The sequence below is a fragment of the Mauremys mutica genome, chromosome 7, assembly GCF_020497125.1.
Source record: "Mauremys mutica isolate MM-2020 ecotype Southern chromosome 7, ASM2049712v1, whole genome shotgun sequence".
Lineage (NCBI taxonomy): Eukaryota > Metazoa > Chordata > Testudines > Geoemydidae > Mauremys > Mauremys mutica.
Window position 1 is genome coordinate 2,658,134 of NC_059078.1, and position 23,498 is coordinate 2,681,631.

Here is a 23,498-nt window from a genome sequence, read left to right on the forward strand (position 1 = left end):
GTCTACTTTATCCACCCTGTCAAGACTAGAAAAATTCTTGGGTGAGCTGCAGAGGTCAACAAATCACCAAAACAGCCGCTAAAGAAGAGAGATCAGCGTGAGTTCAACTCATTAGAATTTTCCTTAATGTATGCTACAGAGCCTCTCTCAGGCCAGGGGACTGAACATGATCTTGGCAAGCAGAAGAGCGTGCGTGGACTTGTAGGCATGTAGAAAATGGACAAGGTTGATGTGAATGACCTTCAGCATTGAAACGTGATTGTTCCTGTCATTTGAGATGGCCCCATAGGAAGAAAAGGTCAACAGTGAATCTTTAAATTGGGTATGGTGAGAATCAGGCTTTTCTGAACAGCTCTCTGTAACAAATCCAAGCCAGGCTGCAAACAAGTGTGTTGTATTTATCTCTGTGTGCTCTGTTGCTACTGCCAGGGGGCACGGCTCTCCAGCTGGTATCACCGCCAAAAGAGAGGAGCAGGCAGTGTAAATGTTTGATCATTTGTTTGGAAGATATCTTCCACTCTTCCTATAAGCAGCAAGAGAGCCCTTTGAGCAAATGAAAGCGGAAATGTACATGTCACTTCTGTTTCCCAGAACAGACAGCATAATCAGCATAGGTCCCATCCTGCATGTCTTACATTGGGCAAACTTCCCAGTGACTGCAAAGGATGTTTTGCCCAAGGTGGACCCAGCATCTATGTCTCCGTTTATTAAAAAGTTCTGATATTGAAAACAGTAGAGGTTGGGCAACAGAAATTGCAGGAACTTCTTGTAGGTTACTCTTCATTAAAAAAAGAATTATGTAATGTAATAATTGGAGATATACCAATGTCCTAGAACTGGAAGGGATCTTGAAAGGTCATTGAGTCCAGCCCCCTGCCTTCACTAGCAGGACCAATTTTTGCCCCTGATCCCTAAGTGGCCTTCTCAAGGATTGAACTCACAGCTCTGGGTTTAGCAGGCCAAGGCTCAAACCACTGAGCTATTCCTTCCCCCCGAAGCTGAAGATGGCAATGAAAGCAAAGATATTGCAGTGGGACAATAGTGTAAAATATTCTCTCTCTGCTTGTACAATATGTGCATGATCAGAAGGCTAAAGGAATCGAAATTATTTCAATTTCTAATAGGCCGAGACTGTAGTACCTGCTGTTTAAGATGTGTGGGTACTAGAGAATTGTTCTTAATGAGCAAATTTGGATGTTCAGAGTGTAACTGACTTGCAAAATTTAAAAAAAATGTTATCCCTCTATGTACTTTGGAACATTAGTATTGAACTGGTTCGGTGTTAACCTCATCAGACTAGGGGAGATATGACAAAACAGAGTAATGCCTATTGACAGTGTGTGCTAAGAAATTAGCCTCGCCACATCATGTTCCTTGCCTTACAGTGTGTCTTTGTCATTGTCATTTTAAGTAGCAAAGATCTGACTGGTTTTTATTTTCCCCATCTATGCATGGAAAAGAGACTAGAACAAGAAGACACTCACAACTTCCTGAGGGTTCGACACGCCCTGCAAGAAGGGTTGATTTTAAGGTATACGGAGGGGAGAGTAGAACAGGCAATGCAATGGTAATATCTGTCCCTGGATTGCTCCCGCTCGCTCTGGGACTCTAGGTCTCCATGGGAGGGAGGTGGCCATGGCAGCTCCATGCTGTAGTGCTTGTTTGGCTTTCTGGGTCCCCAAGGTGTTCTAGCTTATCTTGTGCTTCATGTTAGCCCTACCCACCAGCTTCAAATCTCTTCAGAAGAGTCCATTTTGCTCTCAGAGGGGCCTCACTTGTAAATATTAACATAATAAGCAGACGGTTAATTAAAAGACCAGTATGTGGGTGTGACAGGAGTTAGAATCCCTGCCCCATCCCTGGCAAATGAAGAGTTAATTACAGTCTAAGCTCTTGCAGGTGCAGTGACCATACAACAGTGGTTCTTAACCTGGGGTGCACGCACCCTCTGGAGGTGCGAGATGCCCTTGCTGGGGTGTGAGACATGCCAGATTTTAAAATAAAGTTTCAAAAAATGTTTCTCATTTCTCGAACATCATTGAACAAAAGCAAGAGCAGAAGAGTCACTGAGCCGGTAAACTTAAAAAAAAGTGTGTAACTGTTCATGTATTCTTAATTTCACTGCAAAATTAAAATAAATATACAATTCTATCTCTTTCATTCTATCGTTATGATATATCTAGGTGTAAAGAACTGACCTACTTCAATGATTTTTGATATGGGGCGCGAGAGCATATTTTGAGAACCAAAGGGGTGCAGGTGGCAGGAAAGGTTAAGAACCACTGCCATAAAAGACGCTGCACCAGGAGCAGGCAGTCACAGGCACCTGGGAGAAGGGTGTTCTTGGCCAGGGTGACCTTGAGCTGGGGGATATTTTTGGTTCCGTTTTGGTAACTGAAGTACGTTGCCGTCTTTTGAAAGGGGGAATCCAACTAGCTGACTCCGTCTTTTTGTCCTGAGTTGCTTCATAATGTCACAGGAGGCAACAAGAAACATGGTGCAGGGAACGTAACACGATCCGGGATTCATTTCTTTGTGTTGTTTTTATATTGACTTAGGGCTTGTCTACATGGGGGGGGGGGGGTCATTTCTAAAGCGCACTAGTGTGTTGCATGTTAATTGGTCCTCGTAGAGCCTGCTGGCGTGCACTTAAGGTTCCTTAGTGCGCTTTTATGTAGCACATTACTGTGCTTTAGCAATCGTACCCCCAGAGAGCACATTGCCCCACTGTATGAACAAGCCGTCAGTCTCACAATTCCTTGGGCCTTGTCCTTGGAATCTGGGCACAAACAGTGTAACCCTGGAAACAATCTTGCTGTAGGCCCTAAGTGTGTAGAACTTGCTTCTGGTCATGTTCATGTCTGTCTCTCACCACTTTTCACATTTGCAGAGCAAGAGTACGACACGTTAATATCAGTACGTAAGAACAGAGGAGTGAAAAACATATCCAGCACCTCCTCTCAGCTCCACCAGCATGTTCTTGCTGTGACTGATGAAACGGTCTCCCACTAACATGTAAGACTGTGAAACTTTGGATCAGGAAACTGTGGCTGGTTTTGGAAGCAGAGTGGACAAGCTTTGGGATCCATTGGTGTTAACATGCACTTTGGCTGGAAAAATAATTCCTATTTGGCCTTGTCTTCATTAGGAAAAAAGGTGTCATCTTAACTCAATTGAGCTAATGTAAAATCAGAGGGAAGAAATAGCTGTTTGTAGTTTAACAGGAGTTACAAAGTCATCATTAACCCTAAGCTTCCCCTGCATCTTTAGTAGAACTGGGTAATATTTTTGTACTGAAAGATTTTTCAACATAAAATACAGATTTAGTGACACTGAAATGCTTTGCAAATTAATGTTGATTTCACAGAATTATTTCAGTTGATGTGGGGGAACCTCCCTCTTCTCCTCCAAAATAAAAAAATCTTTCTTTTTGACACCATTGAAATGAAAGATTTCAATTTTCTGATTTGAAATACCATTTCATTTCCAGATTGCCTTTCATTTTATTTTTTAAACTTAAAAACCTAAAAAAATGCTCATTCCAAACAAAACATTGCATTTGACTTGAAACAAGTTGTTTAATTGCCAGCAAAGTGAAAAACCCATTATTTGCATAGCTTTGATCTTTCAATTAGACCTTTTAACTCCAGTTAAAACTACACCGTGCTTTGCCTTCCCTAGGATTTTACCTTGGGTTAACTAACGTGGTAAGACCCTTTCCCCGTGTGACGACGACACACCCTTTTGTAAAGCTGTCCTTCAGAACTGTAATTCCTCTTCCTGTCTGTCTCATCGTGGGGAATAGCTTTGCCCCACCTGGACCCTTTTCACTAAATGCTTAGCGTTGTCATTCCAGCTGTGTGGTAAAGCACCTTTCTCATGAATCCAGTCGTGTTAACTAAACCTTGGCAGGCCAGAAAGGGACTCGCACGCCTGACAAATATTTACAGATCAGATTCTGAGTAGCCCAAACCTTGTTTGTTTTGTAGATGTGCTGTTTGTAATGCCAGGCCTTGTGCTTACTCCCTTCCTTTTCATTATTTTTCTCCTTTCTTGATCTTGTTCTCCCCCCCTTTGTGTCCTTGATTTAAATTTTAAAGGGAGGTTTTAATGAAGTTTTTATTGAGTCTGAATCTCGGCAGTATTTATTGGGTTACACAGCTCCCTGAGCACCGTAGGCTTGCGTTGGTGTGCTTCATGATTATTTCTCGTATCAATAATTTACAGTAATTGGCAATGAGCTACCACCAGCTCTGCACTTGGTAAATTTGAGCCTAAGAGCAGAGATGCTCTTGTAATGAGGGCCAGATGAAAGACAAAATCCACACCTATGGGCAGAAGTGGTGGGGACATTTAGAGGAATGAAATGATCAAGGAGGTATCCCAGTCTCCCCAGATGCATAGCTTGTCTATCCCAATCAGTTCAGTCATGTCCTATCCTCTAGGTCAGATTAAGGCATTGTGCCTTGGGCCCCAGCTCCTGGAGTCACGTCACTACACCAGAATCTCAGCTTTCATTTTAAAAAATGAGAGGATTCTAGGTCTCCTAGCTGAGGAGAAAAGCTGAAAAATCTGATCCAGGTGTATCCAATGCAGGGATGTCTGCCTGAGTCTGAAAAGAGCCTGAAACAATAGCTCTGAGAGGTGTGAACTGGTCTAGTCATCTCTCTGGAGCATTAATTGCAAAACTTACCACTCTGAGGTGGCCTCACCACCCTCTGCAGGGGCTCAGTGCATGACTGTAGAAGAGTCCAGCAGGCCCATCCCAGCCATTCAACCTGATGCACCTCAATTGCTGTGGTAAGAATTTGGGCAGAGGGAAAAGGGGCTGCTGGTGCCACCCCTGCCCCAGGGACAAAGGGGCTCCTTTCACTCCCAAGGAGCAGAGTGGGGGGGCCCATGTCACTAGCCCACCTCTCTGGAAGACAAGGAGGTGCACAATTCCAAGTACTGGGGAAGAAGCTCTGTGCTGTGGTGTGCTTAGAGCCCCGGGTTGCCTTACTTTAACTCACCGCCCCACCAGAGAACTTGTGGGCTGCACATAATGCATAGTACACTTGTGGTTTCTAGCTTCTACACAACCCTTTGCTGCTACCAGAGTGACTTGCCCATCAATGGGGATCTTCTGTGTGATCCAGAGATGCATCACATCCTTTGCTAGACTAAAAATGGCTATCTCCAACTTTCTTGATTACATTTGTGCCTGCAGCTCGCTGCCTGCGAGATGAACTGGAAAGCGGTGATACTGATGAAGATTAAACGAGCGGAGGGCGAAACCTGAGCTGAATTTTTGGAGGATAATTAGTGACTCTGGTACTCCTGAGGAGAGTATTGTATTTTACTTTCTTCTATTATCTGTGCGTTACTGGGGGAAGGCTGGACAATTCCCTCCTGCTCCTGCTCTAATTAAAAGGTCTCTCTGGGTAAGGGTTGGAATGTTATGAAGGAGCAATAAATTAACCTGTGTGTGTTCTCTGCACTGAGCTCAAGGTGTAACAGTAAATAAGTCTCTCTCTCTCTCTGTCTCTCTCTTGCAGAAATTGGAAACCTTTAAGCACCTGCTGCTGCTGCCACAGTGAAGAAACTGTTGCTTTTTCCTATTATAAATGCCAATTTTTAGGGGCTTGCAACAGCCACTTTCCTTCACCAGAGGGGGAAGCTGAGTGCAACAGTTTTTTGCACCTTTAAATCAGTTGATGTTATGGAAAATGCTAAAGCACAGTTGGGTGACCTCATCTTTGCTGAGGATATTGACCTGCTTAATTCAACACCTGGTTGAGTAGACCCAGCTTCTGGCAGACACAGCAAAATAAGCTGGTTTGTTTATCAGCATGGGGAAGGCAAAATATATGGTTGTCAATGTCTCCGAAGTTACCATCAGTGCAGGTGGAGAAACTCCAGAAGAAGTTGCTCGTTTTACCTCTCTAGGGAGTGAGACATACCGTGATGGTGATACTGTTCTACATGTCGAGCAGCAACTATCAAAAGAAGCTAACAACATCCATAAACTTGAAAAGATTTGAAAAAAAATAACATAACTAGCACTGAGACAAACGTACACAGTGTTAAGATGGGCATCACGTCTGTCATCCTTCATGAAGCAGAGTCAGGGACATTGAGACGATCGACTCATTCCAAAGTAAATGCCTGCAGAAGCTTTTCAGATTCTACTGGAAAGAATCTCTGACAGTATCAGAAATTCTAAAGAGAGCAAACCAGCCTAAAGTATCGAACCCGGCAAGGATTCCCTTTAAGGATGCCACCATGTTCTTATGTTCACCAACAGGACTTACACATCAAGTGATAATGGACTCCATCTGGGCAGAGAAAAAGAGGGCAACCTAGAGAAACCTGACACAGAATAGCAGAGAAAACAAGCTAAATGTGTCAACATAGCTCTCAGAAGCTTGAACAGACCAGCACCGGACTGAAAGACAGGGTGGAGACCGGTGGCCACCCTAAGCACCGGAGGGCACAGAAGGGTAAAGCCGCTGGTTCCGAATGCTGCATGCAGCGCTGCTCTGCGTTCAGAGGTCACCCAGATGGATTGTTGGACAAGGGCAAGGGCAAGGTAGGTCTCTGCTGGTGTCAGAGGGAAGGGGAAGGGATCCCCATCCCCTGCAGTCCAGTGAGCATCCCACAGGCTGCCTCGGCTTTTGTGCCCCAGTACACAGGGTAGGCTAGTTAGCAGCTCTCCTTCACCCCAGAGCTCCTCCTTCAGACCCAAATCAGGCCCAAACAGGGGCTGGAGAGAAAGACAGCACACAGGGAATGGAGCTGGACAGGCAAGGGGTGGGGCAGGGCTCAAGGGTTTGCTAATCTTCCTGGCCTCCTGCCCTTCAGAAGGGCTAGGGGCCACTGAAGCTTCAAGGATACAGTGACAACTGTGTCATGTTCTCCAAGGCTGCTGCGGCACCGGGGGACAGGCAGCGCACAGCTTTCTGTCTGGGCCTGCACTGGAAGGGAAGGTTTGTCCTGTAAGGCTCAATCGATTTTTTTCCCCCTTTAAGTGGAACTCGTGCATACTGTAAACACTTAGAGCAGAAAGCACATGCCCTATTGAATTTTCATAGGTAAGTGTTTCAGATCCAGGTTTCCCCAAAGCTCCAGACATGCATTATTTACAGCCCTGACTAATAATGTAACAAAGCTGTATGGCATTAAAATTGTTCCATAAAATATTAGAATTATTACTTTTGGGGAGCTTGACTTAAGGTGCACAATTTATATGAAACAATATGAATTATTTTCTGTTACAAAGCTATTCAGTGTGGGCTCTGTGTATTACAGTTATTAATCTTTCTATTTAAATGCAAATTTTCCCTTGCAACTCAGAGCTAAAGACACTTTTTAGACAACTAATAAAACACAACTTTGATCTTCTGATTTATCCATCAAGGAGATGCCTTTTTTTAGTTGTGTTTAGTGTGTCTCTGGCAGAATGTGCTGTTCTTCTATTGCACAGACGCTTTCTTCATAAATACATTTTTAAAAACCATGGTGTGTTGAAAAATAAAATGCACATTTGGGTTACTTGGACAATCCTTAGGCTTGTAAAGTTGTTTTGTTTTTATTATAGAGAAAAATCTAATTTGAAAGGTAATCGCCTCTTTGTGGGCAGGTTATCCCCTGCAAACAGGGCAGGTAATTAACCACTGGAACAATTTACCTAGAGGTGTGCTAAATTCTCGTCGTTTGAAGTTTTCAAATCAGGATTGAATGTCTTTCTAAAAGATCTGCTTTAGCTCAAACTGAAGTTTTGGGCTTGATGAAGGAATTACTGGGTGAGGTTCTTTGACCTGTCTTATGCAGGAGATCAGACTAGATGAGCATAATCATCTCTTCTGGGCTTAATCTATCAATTTATGAAACAGCATCTTGTTAATCAGCATATTTGTTCTGCTAATCCCAGAGTGTGGCTGCAAAAGGACGTTGCATGTCATCTCCATTGCAGATACTCTCCCAAAATACCAAATCAGCAAATCCTTGAGGTAGGTGTGAGCAGCTCATTCTGCTATGTGGCAAATATGCCAGAAATACTTTGGTCACTTTCTCTCTTTTTACCCCTCTTCCTTTTTTGTTTTAAGGTTTAAAGATACAGTGCAACTCCATGCTTGTTCCTATGAGACGTATTTTTAAAAATTGCCACATTGCAAGAGACAATGGTCCATGCCATCAGTGCCGGGTTTACAACGGTGCCATGGTGCTGGGCCCACCTTGGACTGTGCTCCGCCTATGCAATGCCTCGAGGTCTCACCTGCCACTCACTCCTCTCTTCCCCTCCCCCCGTGTGAGCAGTGGGTGGGGTCTCGGGGGGTGGGGGAAAGAGGCTGAGTCGCAGCGGGGCCTTGGGAGCAAGTTTGGGGGGAGGCCACAGTCAAGGTGCTGGGGCCCACAAACGATTAATCCGGCCCTGCATGTCATCCAGTGTCTAATCGGTGACCGTTGCCCATGCCAGATGCTTCTGGCGGCTTCCGTATGCATGGAACAGCACAACATTATGTTAAGGGAAACAATATTTCTGACCCTAGCTGGTAATCAGTTGCTATCCTGAAGCATGATAGGATAGCCTGAAGTCATAACGACAGCTAACTCCTGCCAACTCTTGCTCAGACTAGTAGTGTGATTACCCAAGCGGCCCCAAGGACTACTCCCACAAGAAGTTTGTAGCACCTGGCTCCCGGTTACCACTAGCCTACATTAGCAAAGGAGATGGAAAGCCATGCTGGTATCTACTCTCCTTTCTTGGAGTCCTGAATTAACATAGCACTTAATTATAAAGTGGAGTCAGATGTTCTGTGAAAGTTCATATCCTGCTGGTACAAATGGTTTGAGTTCCTGCCAATTTTCTCCCAACTATCTTCTGAGGGGCACTGGAGGGTGCTGCATGCTTTTGTCCTTTTTGGTATTGCTTACCTCTGTTTGCTGGACGTCCCACCCCCCACCCACTATTATTTTTAGCATTATAACCTGTAGGAAGCAGCTCACCAGGTCAGCCAATGAAAACACAGGTAATTGAATCGGTTAAAGCAGTGAGCAGTGTTATAATTAACTGTGTATATTAGGCATTTTCCCATTCTGACACCTTGCAAGAATGAAAGTTTAATGAGAACAGCGAGAGGCCCAGAAGTAATCCATTTTCATGGTGGAGATTGTAATGAAGGTGTGAAATGATGCACAGTAACTAAACCTGTTTGTAGCAGCCTCACTGTGGTACAGTTGGGCTCTGCCAGTCTTTAGAAACTGATAAACTGCATATACGTTCTTCCTAACTTCTGGAACTGTGCTAATACAGAGTGTAATACATCATTCACTGAATGCTCTAGCTATAGTCCAGGGTCATAAAAGTCGGTAGGGACTGAGCTGTGAAACCAAACATTTCTTGGCAATGAATACTAAGAGGAATGTAACCAAGTGACCACTCTATTTGTGCACCATGGAAAAGAGGGTCAGGTACTGCCTGTGTGGTAGCAAGGCAGTCATCAGTTTTGAAATGGTATCAGGCACGTCTCTGCAATCCATACTCATCAGTGTGAGCAGTTTGCCGCATTCTAATAGAAAACCACTAGTAATGATTATTATTTACTCTTTGTCTGACCACAGCACCTCGGAGACCTAGCCACAGGTCAGGACCCATTTGTGCCAGGGGCTTAACCAACACAAAACAAAATGACAGTCCCTCCCAAAGGAGCTTACAGACTACGTCTGAGACGAGACAACAGGTGGATAGAACCAGACAGATGGGGGAGTACAAAAAAACAGTGAGACAGTGTTGGGCAGCATGACAGGCAGTGGTCTCTGCATACCAGCAGCCTAGCGGCGGTCACTATTTTTGTAGGTCTCATGGAAAAGGAGAGTTTTGAAGGATTCCGTGCAAATCTGCCAAGGAGGTTGCAATGAATTACCATAAAGATGTTCATTTACTTATTTGCATCTGGAGATTCCACGGCTGTTTATTAACATATAATACAGAAGTAGCAGCTTTAAACACCAGGCGGCCATATGCGCTAAAATCCTGCCATTCTTGGCTGTGGTGTAATCTGTCTGCCTTAATTTCCAGGTGGGACATCACAGCAGAGTGAAATTCAGCCAGGCATGGCGGGCCAGTGCCAGGCATGTGCACCTGTGGTGAAGTGTGATTACCATGGTGTATGCTGGAAGGCTGCATGCTGGCCCTCTGTGCAGGAATGAATTTCACCCACGATGCTGAATTCTGGTCATGGCTGCTTTCCCCAGGGCTTCAGTCTTGGCCGCAGGGATTTCCAGTGCTGAGGCAGGCTGGCTTGGTCCCAGAAATGGGTAAATTCTTGGTTGACCCAAACACACTCTGCCATGGGTGTGTAACCTTTGGCCCTCATGGGGCTCTCTGTCCCCACATAGAGATTTGAGTCTGCGACTGGCTTTACGCTAACAGCACTGGGCCTTGTAGCTGAGGAAGGAGAGGCTCGTTCTTACCTGCTAAGAGGTTGGGGGTTTGTCCCTGCTAAAGGCATGAGAAGCAGAACCCTAGGGCTGAATTTGAATCTGAATCTCTGTTCCCATGGCAACGCACACGGGAGACTTTAGGATCCTCAGCTCTGAAGCCTCCAATACAAGGCATAGCCTCTGTGACTTGGTGGGATACGTAGATTCATAGTGTAAAGGTAATAGGAATTTTGGAGTGGGAACCAAAGTTACCGATAGTGTGTGTGTGCGGGGGATTATTATGTAGTGAGCCTTATCAGCACAGGCACGTTGCTTCGGCACGGGGAGCTAGGCAGGCAAGCCAGCACCACCTGTCTGGATGGTTCTCAGTTAAGAAGTTAAGTAAAGTGTTTACTGTTAATTTAAAAGTCTCCAGTATCTTTTCTGATGTTATAACAGCAAGGTGGCAACCAGCTACTATATGGAGTCAGAACAAACTAAAAGCAAGAAAAGAGCAGAGCAAGCCAGGAAAAACACAAACAAAAATGGACCAACTACAGGCTCCAGGAAAGTTAGTGACTGAAGGAACTGCAACAGGAAACTGGAGAGACTGGAAACAAGGTTGTAAGTTGTACAGCATCATGAGTGGCACGGGCGAAAAAGATGAACGGCTGCAAGCAGCGTTATTTCATCATGTGGCAGGTGAAGAAGCAAGAGAGGAGCTGAATACGTTTCAGTGGGATGGTGCAGCAGATAAAGAAAAAATACAGGACTTAAAGAATAAGTTTGAGGCATACTATGCATCACAAAACTCGCGTGTGAGAGGCAAAAAGTTCTTGGCAGAAGTCAAAGAGATGGAGAAAGCATAACGCAATATGTGACTGATTTAAAAGTGGCAGGACAATCCTGCAACTGTCGAGAACGGTTTGAATTGCTTCTTAAAGACCCCATTGTGTGTGGTATTACATCAGACTCAGTGCAAGTCAGGCTGTTGGGGGAGATTAATTTAACCCTTGAATGTGCTATGGACATATATTATGCAGATGAAATGACTACAAAACAATTGAAAGGCCTGGGTGAACTGGAAACATGTGCATACGCTGCAGCATAAGTCCACCTTTAGTTAGCACCCAGACATGCAGTCCTGCCCTGGAGGGCGTCCTGCTGCTAATGAAAGCCTGTGAGCCAGAGAAGTGAAAAAAGAGCCGTCAGACACAGCGAAGGGCCAGGGCTGTGCCATAAGGGACTGTCCTACGTAAGGGGAAGCATGCTGAAGAGGTGGCAGACGGAATCATTTGGCCAAATGTGCAAATCTGGAAAGGAAAAGTCCCCGGACAAACAGATGAGCCCTTGCAAGATCCGTTCCTCAGTATGCTGAGTACTGGATTTGCTCGGTAATGATCACAAAACCTTGAGTTTGAAACAGACGCTGGGGCACGAGCCAATGTGATGTCTGTAACATTATATAGCACCTGAAGGGCCAGCTTGTATTTCTGGCTGACAGCCTCTCGGGAAAACTGCAAATGGGTGTTAATGGAGCTTGGACTGTGAGTATCGGGGCAAGAAAGACTTGCTGGGATTTCAGGTGGTGGAAAGTTTACATCTAGAGCAAAGAGTCAGTATGGTAAAGGAAGAACTAGCAGGCGGCGGGGACAGATTTAAAGAGTACAAGGATGTATTTGAAGGTTTAGGTGCTTGTCAGGAAAGCACACCATAGAGATGAACTCACAAATACCACCTGTAATTCATGTACCTCAGAAAGGTCCAAGTGGCATTAAGGGGCAAAGCAGAACAATAATTGCACCGTGTGGAACAGTTGCAAGTAATAACAATAGGGCCAGAACCTCCAAAAATTGTTCAGTTCTATAGTAATGTAGACAAACCAGGTCAAGATGAAATAAGAATATGCCTGGATCCAAGAGATATGAATAAAGTGATACGAAGGGAACATTTTCAGTTGTCTACAGTAGAAGAAATCACAAGCAGCTTAGCAAAAGATGCAGTTTTCACTGTCTTAGATGGATTTTGGCAAATACAGCTGGATGACAAAAGTCCTTTACTCTGCATTTAGCAGGTAGAGACATCCTTTTGGTATGTGTTTAGCTCTTGAAGAGTACCAGAGAGTGATCCAACAGACTCTGGAAGATCTGGAAGGTGCTGAATGTTATATAGATGACATACTGGTGTGGGGAGCTACTAGACAAGAACATGATGAAAAAGCTCCAGGGAGTTCTAGACAGGTGTTGTGAAAAGAAGCTGCGACAGAACAAGAGGAACGCAAATTGGGTCTGACAGAGACAAAATATTTGGGACCACTCTAGACAAAAAAAAGTTCTAACACCTGGCAACTCAAAAATTGCTACAAAAACTGAAATGGCCTTGCTGACCGGCCAGGTTGATTTGCACCCTGGGAAACTTATCCCACACATGTCAACAGTCACAACTGTTGGGCACAGATGTCAAGTTCTCCTGGATGCCTGGATGATTATTTGAAATAAATAATAATGCATTTGCAAGGTATGGCATACCTGATGAACTCATTAGTGACAATGGACAACAATTTTGCTCCAGAGACTTTAAAACATTTGCAATGCAATGGGGCTTTATTCACCAACCAACAGGTCCATTATTTCCACAACCAACTGGCATGGATGAGAGAGCAGTTCAAACTGTACAAAGGATTCTAAAAACTCTAGCTTGGATAACACAGATCCCTATCTTAGTGCAACAGGCTATCAGAATACACCTCTGGGAGAAGTCAGATCTCCTGCTTAACTAAGGACCAGATTGCTGACTTCATCACAAATGTTGCAACCCAAGCTGATTCAAGGAGACTTACAAACTAACCTAAAGTTGAGACAAGGAAAGCAAAACTTTTTTTCTTTGACAAAAGTGCAAAGCCTTTATCGCCACTGGAAAATGGAGGGACTATTTATATTTGTCAAAAGGAAGCATGAAAATCTGCAAAGGAGATTGACTAGTGTCCTGCTCCAAGATCTTACCTTGTTGAGATAGAGGAAGGAGATGTGTATAGAAGAAACGGAAAAGATTTTAGAGCACTAAAAGATTTCTGGGGGAGGGGAATGAAAATATAGAAAAACAGAAACTGCGTCAACATCCAGCTCAGAAATGCAAGCAATGCCAGACCAGTCTGTTGAATCTACTCAGTCTTCAGTGGTCAGTTCAAATACCGGGGGGAAAGGGACATTGATCCTGCTGTTACTACTGCTAAAGGCAGAGAGCTAAGAAAAGCTGCTAGATGCAGACTAAGTGTGCTAGACTCTTCGAGCATTCAGATTAGAGTTATGGATGCTACATTACGTTGATAAAGTTAAATCAAGTTGAAATGTAGTTAAATGATCTGTATGTCATTAAAAAATAAGAGGCAATGTAATAATAGCAGTAACTTGGAGTAGGAACCAAAGTTACTCAGTGTTGTATGGGAGGAATTATGATGTAGTGGACCTTATCAGCGGACACACGTTGCTATGGCACTTGGAGCCAGGCAGGCAAGCCAGCAACACCTCTCTGTATGGTTCTCAGTAACAAGTGGTTACTGTTAAAAAGTCTCCTGTGGCTTTCTTTCTGTTGTAATAGCAAGTTGGCAACAGCTGTTCCATAGAGATTCCAAGGCCAGAAGGGATCATGTGGCCATCTAGTCCGACCTTCTGGATAACACAGGCCAGAGACCTGGCCGAAAGTAATTCCTAGAGCATCCACTCTTGATTTCAAAATTGTCAGTGATGGAGACTCCACTACAGCCTGTGGTAAATTGTTCCAATGGTTAATTACCTTCACTGTTAAAAATGTGCCTTATTTCCAGTCTGAATTTGTCTAGCTTCCATTTCCAGCTGTTAGATGGTGTTAGACTTTCCTCTGCTAGACTGTAAAGCCCGTTATCAAATATTTATCCCCCATGTAGGTGCTTATTGACTGTGAACAATCACTCCTTTAATCTTCTCTTTTAAGATCAATAGATTGAGCTCCTTAGGTCTGTCACTGCAAGGCAGGGATGACTCCCCTGAGCAAAGTTAAGCATGTTCATAATGCTTGCAGGATTGGAATCTTAGTATTTAAGCTATATAGGTTTTCCATGGCAGCATATGGTGAAGGTTTATAAACCGTGGTTGTGGAGGATTACCCTTCCAGCTGTCTTGCAGGAAATAGCCTGCCCTGAATTCATGCCATAACATCAAGATCCTGTAAGAAAGAAGATCATCTTATGGTTCTAGGACACTGTATGATAAGTGGCAAATGCCTGTTTTGCCATATGGTGTATTGATTTGGGGCTAAACCTAGAGACATACCGAGCACCAGCAGCTCTCATGTTGTCGTTGCTTAGCACTTCTCAGGCACAATACACTGCAAAATATACTGGAAGTGTATGTAAACATTGCATTAGTTTTATGTGTCTTCTGCATGTCTTCTACAGTGTCTACAATGATCTAACTGCGTAGTTAAGGCATATCACCATATGAGCAAGAGTCTGTTGCACCTATTGATATAACGGTAGAGTTAATTAATGGGCACATGTAAGTTATTTTTTCATAAAGAGAGCAAGGGATCCCTTGGCATATCATAGTAAAGATAAAGAAGGATATAAGTGCAATTAATGAAATCACAGTAATGCAAAGTAAGCAAGACATGCATGATGTAAAGTGCAGTAGAATATGGTAGGTATATTACTTTTGTGTAATATACTGCTTCTCCTATGGGAATGCACAAGAGGCTGTACTGGAGTATGAATTAACATGTGAGAGCTTCTTTTTCGATGGCAGTTTCCTAAACAGGGTTTCTCCAAATTTTTCTTTGGTATCCTGGGTTAGACAGTGAAAGTCTGCTGCCTAATTCTAAATGGTCGGAGCTATCACTTTGAGATTCCCATTTACTTTTTTATTACAGTAAGAGCACATATTGTCCTGCATTATTTTTCATCGGGCTTTCCCCAGGGATGCAGGCAACAACCAGTGATCGCTTCTTTTTTTATTATTCTAGTTTAATATTTTTTTCAAGGAGGAATGTACAGAGGCACTGAGTCTAAACAGTGTGTGGGAAAAATAAAAAGCTGATTACACAATAAAACAATAACTTTAATGCCAAGGGGCCGATCCCACTTCTTCAGAAGTTAGCGACAAAACTTCAACTGACTGAGACTACACTAGAAAATGTTATGTCCCTTTGCCAGCAACATCAGAACTGGGTTTCATAGTACAGGACTTATGCTGGGGTTACTTTCCGCAGTCAGCACGTAAAGCGAAAATCGCGTATAGTCAAAATTACATTGAGTGGAATGGCGGGCGGAATCGCCCGCACTACAGGTACAGTATTAAAATTGTTGTTTTTCTCTTTTTGGGGGTTTTGTTTTTGTTTTTGCCGACCGCGTAAAGCTGAAATCGCGCATGTTAAATGCGTGTAAATGCGACAGACATGTACTATGGCAAAAAATGCCTAAGTCTCTCTAGATAGTTGTAAGTACAGCTGAGCGAATAATTGATTTTTTTTTTTTAGGTTGGTTTGACCCAAATGAATTTTTTTTTGTTTTGTTTTTGTTTTGTTATATTTTTAAACAAAACGAAAAGTCAAAATGAAAAGTCAAAATGTTGTAAAATGGTTGAAATTAAAAGTTTTCACCTTTTAAAAACTTTTTTTTTTGCAGGCCAAAGTTATTCTTTGAATTTGTGAATAGTTTCAGTGCCCTGAAAAAAGCAGTTTTTGTGGATATACAATTCACCAAAGCATTTCACGCAGCTCCACTTGTAAGGCCCTTATCACCATTGTATCCAAGGGCCTCCCTGCGAAAAAGAACAAATTATTTCCCTTCTGGCCCTGTCAGGGGAACTTGGAGCATAGCAAAAATGTGTGGGCCAGGAGACAGCAGAGCTGTGTTTTGCATTTAGTTTGGTGGGTTTTATTTTTTGCGGTAGTGAGTTCCACAGTTTAGGCCCTGCTGTCATGACAATTCCATATCTAGCACTCCCAGGCCTCCCGCTATTGGGCAACAATGTTGTGCAGGCTACTTAGGTATTAAGCATCCTATTAGCATTCCGTCTGAAAAATGAAACAACTGGAATTTATTTCATTTCTCTCTCCAGAATGGGTGACATTCGTGACATTGTTTTGCCAACAGCTTTTGTCATCATAAGCTTGTAGGGATTGGTGCAGAGTTTTGAAACCAAATAAAAAATTGACATTTTTATTCACCAGCCAAAAACAAACAAACAAACAAAAAAACCCCAAGAAGTGAGACTGAAATTGACATGGGACCTTTTTGGGACAGAAATTTTCCAGAACAGAGTCAGAATACTCAGCTCCTGGGCACTGACCAAAAACAAAAGGGAAAATGGAGTTCAGTGACTTTCACTGGAGCTGATCCTGTAAGCTACACCTCAGCATACTGCTGCCATAGAAAGAAGAGGAGGAGGAGATTTTAAAACTAATGTTACTGTATTAAAAACTATAGGAGGAATCTGGGGTCGTATGTGAGGACTTTCTCTTGCAGAATAGCAATCTGTTTCATAAACGCAATTCTATTTTCATTCTCCTTTGGAAATGAAAGGTAAATAATTCCTCTGATCTCCAGTCTAATTGTTATCTTGGTGAATATTTCTAAAGGTATCTTCATCTATTTTGCTAACAAAAACATATTTTCCCTGCTACGAAAATATATTTGTGAGACAGGTTGTGGAATGGAATCATTTTATCAGTGCTGGTAAACAATTTGATCATCTTTATGAGATCGTTTTGCCAATGTTTCCACTGGGTTCCTAAGAGAAAAAAAAATACAATGCTGGTCTCTTTTTGAACAATGAATAAATTGAGTCCCTGTGCACTGGAAAATAGAAAGTGCTCTTGCAACTTTCACTTCAAAATAGTGTTTACCGTCTGTTTAAAGGCAGCACACACAAATAAAGCAATGCAAACAGCATGGCTACACTTAATGGCCTGGGGTCCTCACATTGTATTTCAGGGTATATTATTCTGGAGATAAGAATCTTTCAATACCAAGCGTCATACAGCCTACAAACATTGTACTGGCGTTCTTGTATGCTATCATAGCTACTGATTTGTCCGCTTGTCCTTGTGTTAGCAATTTCATTTTAATCCAGTGTAATCATAAAAGAGCATATTACTGGGGAAAACAAGCCCTTTGTTATCCAACTCCTGATAGTTTTAGGTAAATGAAATGCATTTTCTGTTGACAATAGCAGGCTATCTTTAGTTCTTCCAGGACAAGCAACGTCTATGATGAACACACAAAATAGGGCTGCTAATGTATTTACCACTCCCAGCACAGACGGACACAATTTATAACTCTTACTCAGGAACCGATTCTGAGCCCTGTACTCATACTGTGCAGGGCCTCACACAGCAGTCCATGGCTCGGACCTCGGAAAGCCCTTAAGTATGCATCCGAAGAAGTGAGCTTTAGCTCACGAAAGCTCATGCTACAATAAATTTGTTAGTCTTTAAGGTGCCACAAGTACTCCTGTTTTTTTTTTCTTAAGTATGTGCTTCACTTTCACCACGAGTAATCCTATGGCCTTCATGAATTCCACAGTCCAGGCATTTCAATGGGAATCCAAAGTTAAGCATGTGCTTATGTCCTCTGCTGGACTGGGGCCAATATGAACAAGGGGATTTTGGATCTTCCCTCAGTGTTGTCAAACCTATGCTATAGGCTAATGCCTCGCCAGAGAATATTCAGCTCCCTGATGATGTTGTAATTGCTTCCACCAGCGTTGATGGAGAATCGGGCTGACAGTAACCAGGCTTCCTTTGGATAAGCAAAAGCACCCTAACATTTAAAAAGAAGTTGGTAGTGCAGGCATTTATCTTACAAAGAGCAGCTTGCCATCTTTAATGGTCAGCGGATAGCATGGCAATCATTCATAGCCAGACCACTTACCGTCTTGAGTGCGATCTAATTTTGTGCGATTATTAAGGGTTTCTGCAAGACTCTGAGAAAATAATGCTGCATATTTTGGTTCCTTGCTTTCTTTGTATTCTGAGTTGTAGTAAATAAGCCCCAGGCATCCCTGCGCTGGCTTCAATCCCCACCTTGCGTGTTCCTGACCAAGGGCATAAAGTGAGTGGACATTCGCTTTGCTGACATCATGTCAAGGTCAGTCCAAACACAAACTCATTTGCTTGTACAAATACTATAGATTTTGTCAAGCCAAAGGCTCCATGAGAGCATGTCTATCTGCTGTGCCCACGCGACACGCATGTTCTGTTATTGACTTGTGCAAATGACTATACATGCAAATGCAGAGGCCAGGTTGAGGCTATTAAGAAAATGGGGACGAGCATTTTAGTTATCAAACTGAATGCTCAGCTGAAGCATTTTTAAATTGAGTCCCTGCTCCCAGGCTCAAGACAATGTGGCTTCTCATAGCAGTCTGATGTAGGAATGTGAAGATTTTTGTCCTAAACTCCAAGTTTTTGCCAGTGAATACAGGGTTGAGGCATTATAATCACAACAGAAATCTGATGATACACTCCAAGCTGCATGGTTTAATTCAAGATTTTCAACACCCTAAAACTTGAGGGAGGGATAGCTCAGTGGTTTGAGCATTAGCCTACTAAACCCAGGGTTGTGAGTTGAATCCTTGAGGGGGCCATTTAGGGATGTGGGGCAAAAATCTGTTAGGGGGTTGGACTAGATGATCTCCTGAGGTCCCTTCCAACCTTGAGAGTCTATGATGAATGCCAAGCAGAAAACTGGTCTTGTCAAACTTGTTAAGGGTATTCAAGCCTGCTCTGGTTTGGCTCTACCCACTTATGGGGAAGTCCCATAACATTTAATAGGGATAAAACCAATTTAATTTGACATACATTACTCTGAAAACCTGCAGTATTTAATAGAGGAGCAGAGCCCTTTCTGAATGACATTTGTAAAACTATCCTAGAGAATTCAGTAGCAGGAGTCTTATTTGCTATAAAAATGTATAGGTTTGTTCTAATCCTCTATGGAAAGCATTTGTCATTCTCTATTAAATGATATAGGACACATTCTCTATTCAATTATCGAAATGCGGTTTCATCTTCCACTTCAAATACCCAAAGGTGAATCTCTATCATCAAAGCAGGCAGCCTCCACCTCTCCACAGTTCTTGTACCAGCAAGAAGCATGGTCATTCCTCACCCAATCCTCTGTAATAGTACTTTTATAGCTATTTATATGTAAAGTGGCTAGTCAAGAGAGAGATTTCTAGTCATTGCAATGGACCCTCATGGGATGTAGTTGGAGGATGAAAAGAAACTATTCCTAATCTTCATCCCTTCTATCCATCATTCAGCAATATCACTCAGCCTGAGCTTCCTAATCCACCACCCCACTCCTCTTTAACAGATGAAGCCCCAGGCAGGACATGGTCAATCCCCACTGTCTTTACTTAGAATTACTTGTCTCCTCTGATGGAGGAACAGGGCAAGTGAAACCATTTCAATGTACAATGGCTGCCCAAGTTGCGGATCCCCTGCCACAGTCTAGCAAAGCTGCGTAGGTGATTGATTCACGGGTATTGACCAAGCATCACACTTGCTGTGGAATCAGTATGACACTTAACAGTAGTGTTGAGGGTGAGTTCTAGCCTCAGATTCTTTGTACATCTACTGGCTTCAGTAGGACTGCCCAGGGGACAGGACTCCTTAGGGATCAAGTTAGCCTTGGATTCCTGCTCCACCACATCAGCCGTGGTATTGCCCTGAAGTTTGCACCTAGGCAGTACCCTTTGCTTTCCTTACAGACATTGGACGAAGATACAATAAAAAGATTACTTCCCCCACCCTCCCCTTAAGGTGCCAGACATTAAAACAGAAATGATTAAATGAAAACAGTCATTAAAACAGAAATGTAAATTTCAGGCAGTGCAGTCAGACAGGAAGCCTTAATCCAGTGCCCAGTGCTCTGCAACTGTAGCCCCACATGCACCCACTGGGCCTCTCTGCCATCGGTACCCACAAAACGAGACATGGCAGGGGCTGTGGAATGCCGGGATTTTTCACTGTGGCTCAGCATAAAGTTACTTGGCACCGGAGCTTTTGTAACTGATCCATTGGAAAACTTCATAGCATTCAATGGCTAAAACATATCCTTCCGCCGAGAGTCTGTGGCGGCCCAATGTCAAGGGGCATTGCATAGCCGTAGCTGACTGGAGCAGTTTTCATCTTTTGCTGCCTTTTCTTCATTATCTACCTTGCCTTCAGTTCCTTCTGTATTTACATTTAGCGCAAATTCTAATTAAATGAGGAAACAGGTACGATGGTGATATGAAAGGGAGGGGAAATTCAAAGGCTCCTCGAAGAGAGCCAAGAAGCCAGGATAGCTAAGAACATGGGAATCTGCTTTATTGTAAGCAAACCCTGTACATTCCTCATATGCCACAGGAGCAGCAGGAACACAATCACGTGTGATCACAAGGAGTGTTCTTACAGGGCCAGTCACAAGGATCATCTAGTGGTTAAACCATACTGGCTCTGGCACCTGGGGCCTCAGCCTCATTGTTCCTTAATTTCCCTATCAGTTATAATTTAATAATAATTAATTACTTGCTTCCACGAGAGGCTGTATTCAGTAGTGTTCACCCAGGGCTTTGAGATCATTGGATGGAAGGTACTATAGAAGTGTGAATATTAGACCAGCCTTTAGTCTTATGTTATCTTTTGTCTTTGTGCATGTGTTTGATACGATGAGATTTTTTCCCCCCTTCAGATGTGATCATTTGATTATTTGGTTTGATGTGAAGTCTTTTTCGGTCGCTAATATCTGAGTTTCTGCTTCAGGTATTGCCAGGTACTGCAGCGTTTCCATATCACTGCACTTTGAATTGGATGTGTCATGTAAATGGATGGCCATTATTTGAACACTGCCAGGACTGTGACTGTCAATATGATCCCAGGCACAGAGCCTCCTTTTATAAGCTTTAAGTAACATATATAGGGACCTCCCTTGCGTTTAGCAGTTATTGGGGGACAAGGCATTGCCAATGAAATGCATAGCCTTACGCTGGCAGGTCACCACTTCGAATCCAGCATCGTTCTGTGGGGATTAAAAGCTGTTTCCATCTAGTGGATGTCGGTGGACCGGCTGTGAGATGAGTTTGGAGGGTCTCAGGGCTTGTCTGTGCTACAGAGGCACAGCTACAGACTGAAGCTGTGCCGTTGTCGTGCCGTCGTGTAGATGCTTCCTACAGTGCCAGGAAGGGTTTTTCTGTTACAGGGGTCAATCCACCCCTCCAAGAGGTGGTAGCGAGGTCAACATCTAGACTGGGGTTTAGGGCAACCTAACCGTGGTGCTCCAAGGTGGATGTTTTTCAACTCCCTGAGCGATGGAGCTGGGTTGATCTAATTTTTCGGTGAATATCAGGCCTCAGTTCCAGTTCCCACGTCACAAACTCTCCACCACACTTTGCCCTGGTTGGCAGAGAGGCCAAAAAGTGGAAGAGCCATGGCGAGTGAACGACCTCATTAGCCGTAATGAAGAAAGTCTCTCCTTAGACCAGGGTGAAGCATGGTGCCAGGGCAGTGTAGATGGGAAGGTTGCCCTGCAGCTACCCTGTAGATAAACAGAGGACGTCATTCACTTGAACTCTTTAACTAACTAGTGCATGAAAAGTCACACTTGGAGCTGCAGAAATCTTGCAAGCTATATGCCACTTAAACTTTCATTTGCAGTCATGCATGGGTATACTCTGCAGGAGTCTTCACTACACTTGAGACTAAATCAGTCGGAGGGGTAGATTAATGAAGAGTAGACTTTACTGGAAATCTGTGCAGCACCTAAAAAGAACTGCACCCCAGCTATCAATAAGCATTTGATCAAGATTTAAGTCCTTGACATTCAAATAACAGATTGGGAAAGACCATCTGCAGTGGTGTTGTCTGGTGACTGCCATTAATGTCACACCTTCCAGTCTCAATTTTCACCAGCACAGTTCTAGCCACAGCTCTGAAAGGCAGGCAACGTGTCATAAATGGACATCCTTGAAGTCTTTGTCCCACGATAAGCAAAGCAAACATCAACATAACATACCTTGCTACCAGTGCACGCTGCTCGGGGTGGGGAATCAACATTCAAAGTCAGCTCCTTTTCTCTTGTCATCATAATTTCTAACTCAGGATTTTTCAAAGCTTCCCCCCTAAGGTTACACTGTGATGTGCAATATGTTTGTGTACAGGCTGTGGTAGGAATGTACCTTAGTACATTTCAATATTCTAACAGCTTCCTAGTTCCAGGTCCCCCTTGGAGTCCCTCAACAGGCACTGAGGATGTGTCATCTTTTGAGTCATCTCTTACTTGTAAAGCAATATCCCGTCATGAAAGCTGTTTTGTCTTTGACTCCCAGTACAGAGTGCCGTATTTCACATTCCTGTGACACAGGGTTTGTAGTGGGGAAAAAAACGAGTAAGGCTGCTTTGGGGCCTGGCTTGTCTTTACACCTCTCGTTTGTCTCTCCTTTTTCATCAGGTATTCTCTTTGCCCCCTGCCCCACTGGGATCCCTGCCTTGTTGTGGCCCAGCTGTTTAGAACAACACATGCTCTAAAGCTGAAAGGGAGCTTCGTGTGAGACGTGCTGCCTGGTCAGGGGCGGCTCCAGGCCCCAGCACGCCAAGCGCGTGCTTGGGGCGGCATGCCGCGGGGGGCGCTCTGCCGGTCACCGGGAGGGCGGCAGGTGGCTCCGGTGGACCTCCCGCAGGCGTGCCTGTGGAGGGTCCGCTGGTCCCGAGGCTCCGGTGGAGCATCCACAGGCACGTCTGCAGGAGGTCCACCGGAGCCGCGGGACTGGCGACCAGCAGAGCGCCCCCCGCAGCACGCTGCTCTGCTTGGGGCGGCGAAATGGCTAGAGCTGCCCCTGTGCCTGGTTACTTTGAATGGATCTTAAACGTTTGTGTTTTCCTGTGTTTATTTTCCTGGTTTAAATCTCCCTTTCGGGGGTTCCAACAAGGTGCACAGAAACATTGGCAGAATGTTTCCCTTCTTTTTGTCGGCAGATATTTTCTGACCAGCTCTAACGCTGAGCACTGTGTCCCCTCTTCCCTGGCCAAAGAGGGGGCCATCGCCAGGCTCTTCCGATAGCTGGTGGGGACTGGAG

General features: G+C 43.9%; 1 long non-coding RNA gene across 3 annotated transcripts in view; it reads left to right on the forward strand.

Annotated features, from left to right (window-relative positions):
• Positions 1-4,847: 4,847 nt before the first annotated feature.
• LOC123374009 overlaps positions 4,848-23,498 on the forward strand; it is a 192,121-nt gene continuing 173,470 nt past the window's right edge. For all 3 annotated transcript variants that reach the window (XR_006580973.1, XR_006580974.1, XR_006580975.1), the window contains exon 1: positions 4,848-6,571. This is a non-coding gene — a long non-coding RNA (uncharacterized LOC123374009). The remainder of the gene's footprint in view (positions 6,572-23,498) is intronic.